Genomic DNA, 8,428 nt, shown 5'->3' on the forward strand with positions numbered 1-8,428 from the left:
AATCAGATGTTAGGCATGTTATAATGTGCCATAAATCCAATGTCTATATTTAGTCCATGATTTTTTGTATCCAGTACATTGATGAAGTGAAGTTCATAGGCTTGTCTGTGAAAGGTGTTTTGTAAACTCCCATTGAGGATTAGAACTGAGAGCTTGGAGAGAGTCTTTCTTGTGAGAACTGTTGATATGACTGTCATTCGGGTGCCAGAGATCTTGCTTCTGGACTAAACGGTTGTGGCTCAGGTTCTGCACCCCAACTTGGGCTTGTGCCAGGATTGAGAGCACTTCAGTGGTTAAAGTCCCCAAATTAGTTAATGCAGGACCTCAAATCCCTTCTGTCCAGAGTCAAGGAAATGTCCTAGTGTGCTGAGAGAGTAATAATATCTTTTTCAGGATATAGTAACTGCAGTGCCAAGGCCAGGGAGCAGATAGCACAGGCAGAGAGACAAAATGCATAGGTTCCTTTTGCATTCTCCTGATCATGGCTTGACTATATGCCTGGAGCAGGGCTAGCCACCTAGCCTGTAAGAGGTTAATTGTGGCCCCTGACCTCCCACCCAGCCACTGCTCTCCCTCTGGGCTCTCCCACTGTCCTCTGGCTTCTGCTTCCTGCCTCCACCCCAGGAGCAGGGTGGCACAGCACAGTGTGGGGAGCTGAAGGTAAGGCTGGGGCCACACAAACTGTGGTTCAACAGTGTTGGGGGTGGGGGGGCCTGCATGGGTACACAATATAATAGTTCAGGGGAACATGCTGTGCAGTGGAGGGGTTGGCCACCTACACAGGAGCATGGTGCTGTCATGGGTAGCCACATGGCATGCAGCCAAGGGCCTACGTTGGTATGCCCTGTGTGGCATGTAGACCTCACTGACATGGCCCATATGGTGTGCAGCCCTTGGCCACTTAGAAGTTGGATAGGCCCACTCTGAAGTGTCAAGAGGCTGATACAACATTGGATGATTATTGCAAAATAGGGAAATCCACCCACATTTCAACCCCTAACCATCCCCTCTCTGCCACCGGAAAACACACCTGAGTGAAATGGTCTTCCTATGGTCAGCTTAATGGGCCTCTAAGGCAAAACCCAGCAGCAGAGTGGGTGTGGACCCCGCCTAGGATCTAACCTGTAATTATGAAAAGCACTTCTGCATGCCATTTCATAAAATTAAATTCTGTACTATGGTCCTCTCCCATTAGGACCTAATGTTACAAGGATCTGTGTGGTAGGTCAAAATTGCCCTCTTCATCAATACAAAATAAATCTCATGGCACGTGTCCAAAGCGAAGTTTCTACTTCCTTTCCCCACTGAAGTCTATGGGGTTCAACTGTGGCAGGCAACACGTAGTGCTAATCTGTCAGAAAGGGAAATGCTGGTTTCAGGTGAACTAGTCAGTAAACACCACCCAGCACAGCTTCTAACATGTTTGACAAATGGGGCCAAAAGGAAAGACTGCCAGACTGGACCAGAACCCAGTTCTATCTAGACATGTATCCTGTCTCCAACTGTGGCAAGTACTAGATATTTCAAAGCCAGGTGCAAAACCCCCATGATAATAAGGTTACATGGGAAGCATCCTCCTAACCCAAGAGGCAAATGGTTGATGCCTTAAAATTTGCAATTTGGCATCCAGTTTAAAATGCAGCCTAGTTATGTACTACCCAGTCACTTATTCTCACAAACTGAGAGTAGCCAGATATTCTAATCATTCACAGTAATGTCACTAAACTCATGGCTTTCAAGTTTATTCTGCAGGGAGATCCACTAGCCAACCATATCAATATATTTGCTTTCAACAGTTTTAAAGGTACTGCCATTGAATTTGACTCCGTGCCTCCTTGTGCTAGTGGGGGTAAGAGACAGTAAACAGAAACATCTGAGTGACTTCTTCCTCGTTATTGTATGTATTTCTCTCATGTTCACTCTCATTTGTAGCCTTGCTAAATAAATTAACCAGACACTGAAGGCCCCTTCCTTACCTCTCTGAGCATGAGTTGTTACACAGGGGCCCTTAATAAACAAAACACTTGCAACCAGTGTAAAAAAAGCAGCAAATGACATAAACCAGGGAAACCTTCATCCAATCCAGTCGAGAATTACTGCTGAAGGAGAATCAGGAGTAAAACTCTACTCGTGTAAGTTAAACCTGTTCAGATGTCCTCTCTCCATAACCATCCTGGGATAGGTGTTTGCTAGAAGCAAGCAGGTTTATGTGCTACCAGTCACTCAGCAACAGGGCAGAGGAACTGTTAATTATGATCAGTTAATTCCTCTGGAATTAACTCAACATCATAGTGAAGTCTCTCATAGTAAAGCTTTTTCATGCCTCAGTATGTACTAAGGGCTTCCTCCTTGCCTCAAAAAAGTATCCCTATTCATAATAGCACTTGATCACGTGCTTAACCTTAATCCTAAATAGAAATGGGAGGTCCAGATTTTAAAATTTGTGGAGGCCTAATGTATAGACTGTTAATTCCTAGAGGTGGGGGGCTGAATATGTACATTATTTCAGTAAAGTCAATGAGACTCAAGCATATACTGAAGGCCTGTCCTGAACAGGAATAGATTTAAGCATATGACAAGGAACCTTCATGAATTGTGGCATTGATTTGTAAAAGGAAAAGGTTATCACAGAAATCCATGTGGGAAGATGTCCAGTGCTAACTGTATTTATTTTTCTTCTTTTTTCCCTAGACTGTCCAGTGTCTGAGACTGAAGTGGAATTGGGATGTATCCAACTTTGTAGCTTCTGAAACCTTAACAACCTCAAGTAAACTGGTCCAAAAGACCCCTCTTGACCTCCCTAGCTCTGAACTCCTGCAGAGCACTTAGACTGAGCAGAAAAACAGCACCAAAGCAAACGGTCTGAAACTTTGCAACATCTCTCCCCAAGAGACTGACCAAAAGAAAAGAGAAGAGAAGCAATGTTCATGATTGTTTATTGTTGTTGAGTTTTTGTGTGTGCGCATGTGTGTGTCTGGGTTTTTTAATTATTTTTTTTCTGAAAAACCTTCATTCAGGAATACACATGAGAAATCTTTGGATTTGGATTTTATTTTCCCTTTGCTGTATTCTTTTTTTAATGTATATTTTTTAAATTCAAAACTGATTTCTTGTACAGTAACAGCAAAACTGGACCAAGGCTCTCAGAAAGATAAAGAAAATTGTCTTCTCAAACCTTGCATGATTTATTTCAAGTAAAGCCTGGATTACAGAGTCTGCTCTTCACGTTCCCATCTCCTCTTCCTTATTGCTCCATGATTTGCTACAGCTAAACCTCCTTTTTATTTTTTCATTTTCTGTTCCAGTGTACATGTTGCTTATTTGTTTTATTTATTGAGATATTTTTAACGAGCTAAGAGACTGCAATGTTGCTGTGTATACTGCTTCTCTTGCCAACAGAAATAAAGATGTCATGCAGCTACCAGGGGCATTTGATTTACTTTGATTTCACAGTTCCATAATTAAGCAAAGAGAAAGTTGAGTAAGTTCTTCTCTTGTGCCTCACCTACACTCATGCTGGTGCTGATTTAAGTAAGATTCATGTCACAAGTTACTGGCCTGAGTTTCAGGATAACTAGGAGAAATCCTATATAGATTCATAGATTGTAAGGCCGGAAGGGACCTTGGAAGGTCATTGGGTCCAGCCCCCTGCACCAAGCAGGAAAGATAACTGGGGGTCAGGTCATCCAGGAAGCTGACTGTCTAGTCTCCACTAGAAGATTTTCAGGGTAGGTGATTGCACAGCTTATTCTACATTCTGGACACCCTGATATAGCAGAGTTGGAGTGTTGTTGTCCTTTGTTTCCTGCTTGGAAAAATCTTAACCTATTTAAACCTATCTTAGGTTTGGTGGCCTCAGCTTAAGTGTCAGATTTCAATTGGTTTTATGTTGTCCACACAGAGACTTGCACCAGTTTAACTAAAGGGATTTAAACTCTCATCTTTTGGGTAACTTTGAATACAAGCAAAATCTCTGTTTCATAGAATTTAATGCCACTTAAAAAATCATCTGAAAATGAACACTTTTTTATTATGCTTTATGCTGTATTGTTTATGTCAGGGCTGTCCAACTGGCACACTGCAAGGGGCTAAACTGTGCCTTGTTTGACTTGTTAGTGCAGCTCCAGAACCCAGGGCCTGAACATCACCACTCACCCCCACATCCCCTTGCCCTCTAGAGTTTTCAGTGGCCACTAGTGACTCAAATCAGCAGTAGGGAAAAAGTTTGAAGGTGAGAAGTGGTAGGTAGCATTCACCTCCTGAGTTCCAGAGATGTGCCAACACAGTGGCTCTGGCAGCCACCCTGACAAGTTGCCACCTTGCCATTAAAGGTGGGACATCTGGTCCATGGGAAGCCTTGTAGTCTGTATCCAGCCCACAGGGTCAAGTAAATTGAACAGCCCTGATTTATAGAACAAGGTATCCAGAAAGGGAAAAATGCACGCTGAGAACTTAAGGCGTACGTAGACGAAATGACCCTAAATTGAAATGGTAGGTTTTTAAAAACACTGCTTCAATTTAGGGCCCTTTAAACCCCCACGTTGTGCACGCACCCGCACATACTTACCTGGCTGTCCAGCAGCGGGGAGGGGAGGGCAAGCTGCTGGCAAGCAGAGCAGTCCTTGGGCTATGGGGTGTGGCTGGTACTTCCCTCTGCAGCAGTGGCAGCTCCCCACAAGGCAGCACCCACCTGCAGGCACCTGGCTCGGGCAGTCCCAGGGGGCACCAAAGCTGCTGAGGGAAGCACCAGGCATGCAAACACTAACACCATTAAAGCGGTGCAAAAGCATTTAGCCCACTTTAAAGTGTCATGTACACTTGCCCCTCATTTCATCTACACACAGCCCTACTCTACAAACACTCACCAGTAAAGGGAGCAAGAGAGCTGCATGCAAGGTCTGTCGCTTCTCACCCCCAACCCTTACATGCTCCCTGTCTTCATCTGCACTGCTTATGAGAAGTGAGCAATGATCTCAACAGCTGAGTTCCCCCTTGGTGCAGGTGAAAGAGCTACTCCCATGACCCTTGAGTAGAGCAGGAGAGACCCATACAAAGGGCTGGGGGACTGAAGTCTCAAGGGACATTTTATGAAGTGCCTTTGTGTATGTGCTTTTCCTTTCTCCCGAAAATATTCGTATCTTGTGCAAGTAAAGTGTGTTATGCTGAGTGCTTGTTCACATCCTGGCTCTCACAGGGAAGAGATGCCAAACAGTTCCTTAAAGAAGCAGCCATGAAGGCCAATTAGGGAAAAGGAAGAAAGGAGGTGAATCATGACATCTCCTGCTGAGGTCCCTGGGGCAGCAGAGTTCAGCATGAGTCACAGAGTAGGAGGATGGGGAAAGAGGACTTAGCCAAACTATCATGGATAACATGTTACACATACAAATTACAAACGAGCTGCAAAGATATTCTACATTTAGCAAGTAACATCTCTGAGGCTGGATCACCATTTCTGCAACTCATTATTGGGCAATATAACTGCTTGAACCTGTAGTGTGTTACAATGTATTGTTCCATTAATGCATTAATCACCCTTTAAATGTAACATCTGCCAGGGCCTGTGGGAACATTGTGGGCCAGATTCTCTTCCATTTATTTGGCATGAAAATGGACCCAGTGTGATTCTATTTTACTGTGTTTGAGTCCCTGAAAATCCATTAATGTATTTACTTTTGTAACACACCAACTTTTCCTTAAGACTTGAGTCACAAAAAAGCACTGAAGAACAGAAGAACCCACCAAACCTGCCAGGGACGTGAGAATGGCAGAACAGGATCACACTTAGCCACCTAAGTCCACTTACATGCCTAATAAGTGGAGCAGAATCTTGCTGTGTGCGCTTGGAAGGGTGAAGTCATTTGTGCTTTTTTGCCAATGAGCCTGTTTTAATCATCTGGAAAAAACAGGGTATTTCTGAAGCTGATGTGCTGACAGAGGTGTTGCAAATTTTTTCAGTGTCAGACCACTGTGGTGCTAGAAGCCTTTTCAAAAGTAACAGTGTGGTCCTACCTAATTAAAGAGCATGAGCTGAATTTTTGTTACTCAAAAGCAGCACGAGTGGGAAAGAATGCACTTGCCAACATTGCTAGGCTACTCTGTTTTCCCATGTACCTTGCCACCATAATAATAAATGATAGACCATACCACAAGTTACTTTCCCTTCCCTCCGTTTAGAAGTTCTGAGACCTGTTGCCCCTGTAGGACATTCCAATTTCCAGGTCATAAATAACATGCTTAGAAAGGAATCATTTTTACAGTTGTTCCTTGAAGGAACAACTGTGGAACTTGAAACACAGGGATTAATTATCAAAAGTGACCTTTTGTTCTTGCACCCTTTCTGTGCTAGATTAACAACATCCCAAATTAATTTAAGAGCATCTGGACTGAAACACTAAGAGACCCAGGTGCCTAGGAGAGATTATTTTTGGATTGATTAAATGGAGGTCTGTACTGAAGGCAGTCTCTGAATCTCAGCCTCGGTGCTGGAAGTACCAATTCATCTTTTGCAAAAGGCAAGAAAAAAAGATAAGCTTGTGAGAACATCTTGGAAACAGCTAAATAGAATGGCGTGTTTGAAAGATGGGAAAGGATAATTTCTTGTGATAAAAAGAATTCTGGGATGTTTAAAGCCAAGTGAAAAATAAATACAATCATTCCATCTAAATACGCTTTGCAGAGAACTATTTCAACATACTGGACAGAGAGTATGTGCATGCATCAGATGCATTATTTGCCTAGGAGGTTTTAAAACTGTCAACTGAAATGTTTATTTTACTATGAGCACAGTTGTGTGGAATAAAAGAGATCAAGCCAATTAAAAAAGTCTTTATTTTCTCAAAAAGTCAATGACATCTCCATCTGGGTTTCTGGTACTGGCAAAGCCAAGAATACCATTCAGGAAGGTGAATTTAACATATGTCGCACAAAAATGCTTTGAATAGAATATTTTCACAGTGGGTGTCCGGTTTCAGAGTTCTCGTGACCTGTGCGACACTGAATGCACATTTGCCCTCCCGTACATAGCAGCTTTGTTAAAGACACTCTGTTCAAGATTCTATTAAATGGATTCCAAATCTCAGGGCAGCAAGAAGTGAATCTTTCTGGGGGTTCTGGGGAGTCGTGCAAAGGCAAACAAAAATACTTGCAGTGTTATCTTTGAAAGACACAATATGGTCCACATTTTCAATGTTACATACCTAAATCAAGCTTCAGACACTCCTACTCTATCGCCTCAACTCTCCTGCTAAGAAACATCCTTAGGACTAAAGTATTACTTCATTCTCTGTAGCCATGTGGGCCATGATTTGGTCAAACAGCTAAGCACATGACTTCAGTGGGACTTACTTAAAGTTAAGCACTCGCTTGCATGCTTTGTCAAATAGCTGCAGTCCTGTCCTCTGCTGGGACTGCCATCTACAGTTACCTTAGTTTATGTGACCTTCTCTTTAGTATTACAAAGAAATAAGCATGTCCCCTTATTTCCAAGTGATGCACTCACATTGAATCAAAGATGGGTCAAAGCCTTCTCTTTGTTTATAGGACAATAGGTTTTTCCAACTATTTGAATTGGTCTAATAAAAGAACCTTGTCTGCCTTATACCTCTCCTGTAACTCGTGGTATGCAAGTAAGGAAAATAAATAATTATAAGTACACAGCTACATGCACCTTACATACATTTTGGGGGGCAAGTGAAAATTAATGGGCATAAATGTTTGTGGGAAGCATATTTGGGCATATAACCAAGATTTATTTAATCAGGAACAAGATGTGATTCACACAGATACAGTGTTTCTAAAGTTTCTTCACCCATTCACACAACAGAACAATGCCAGATAATTTAACTGATCAATCACAGAATCCAAATACAGAATTGTGATTATTAAACACTCCATGAAATGCTAAGAATTTGGGAGCTGACATTTTTTTCAGATAAAACATTTCAAGAAAATACATCTGAAAATTGTATGTAACAAGGGACAGATATTTTAATTAACTATAAAAAGAGGCACATTTGCCTAATATTTTTTTCCCTTAAGAATTGGTTGCTCAGTTTTACTTCCAATCAGCTGTTACCACATATCAATAAAGTGGGTGAATGCAGATCTAACATTAAAGGTGAAATACTGGTGCTAAATAGGGCTTTGTTCTTACGTACAGTAAATAACTGTACATATATTTTTTATTTTCATTTAATGTATAGGTTTGCTGAATCTCATTGACCCAGTCCTCCTAGTCTACTTTATTGCTTCCATCATTGACCTGAATTAACTTGTCATTACAGATGTCAGGGTAACATGAAAAACTGATGCACAAAGTGACATGCCCAAGAACACACACCAAATCTATCACTGAACACAGAATCCGATCTAGACGTTTTTAATGCACTGAACTAAACCACAATAGCACCCTTCCTCACAATGGTAAGCC

At 42.0% G+C, this 8,428-nt stretch overlaps 1 protein-coding gene across 1 annotated transcript in view; it reads left to right on the plus strand.

Annotated features, from left to right (window-relative positions):
* TWIST2 (twist family bHLH transcription factor 2) overlaps nt 1–3,422 on the plus strand; it is an 81,862-nt gene extending 78,440 nt beyond the window's left edge. Inside the window, exon 2 of the mRNA XM_019523372.1 lies at nt 2,692–3,422. The gene's annotated coding sequence lies outside the window, so the exon portion shown is untranslated. The remainder of the gene's footprint in view (nt 1–2,691) is intronic.
* Nucleotides 3,423–8,428: the final 5,006 nt, after the last annotated feature.

The sequence above is a fragment of the Gavialis gangeticus genome, unplaced genomic scaffold (assembly GCF_001723915.1).
Source record: "Gavialis gangeticus isolate Ggan-Ray unplaced genomic scaffold, GavGan_comp1, whole genome shotgun sequence".
NCBI classification, from domain to species: Eukaryota; Metazoa; Chordata; order Crocodylia; family Gavialidae; genus Gavialis; species Gavialis gangeticus.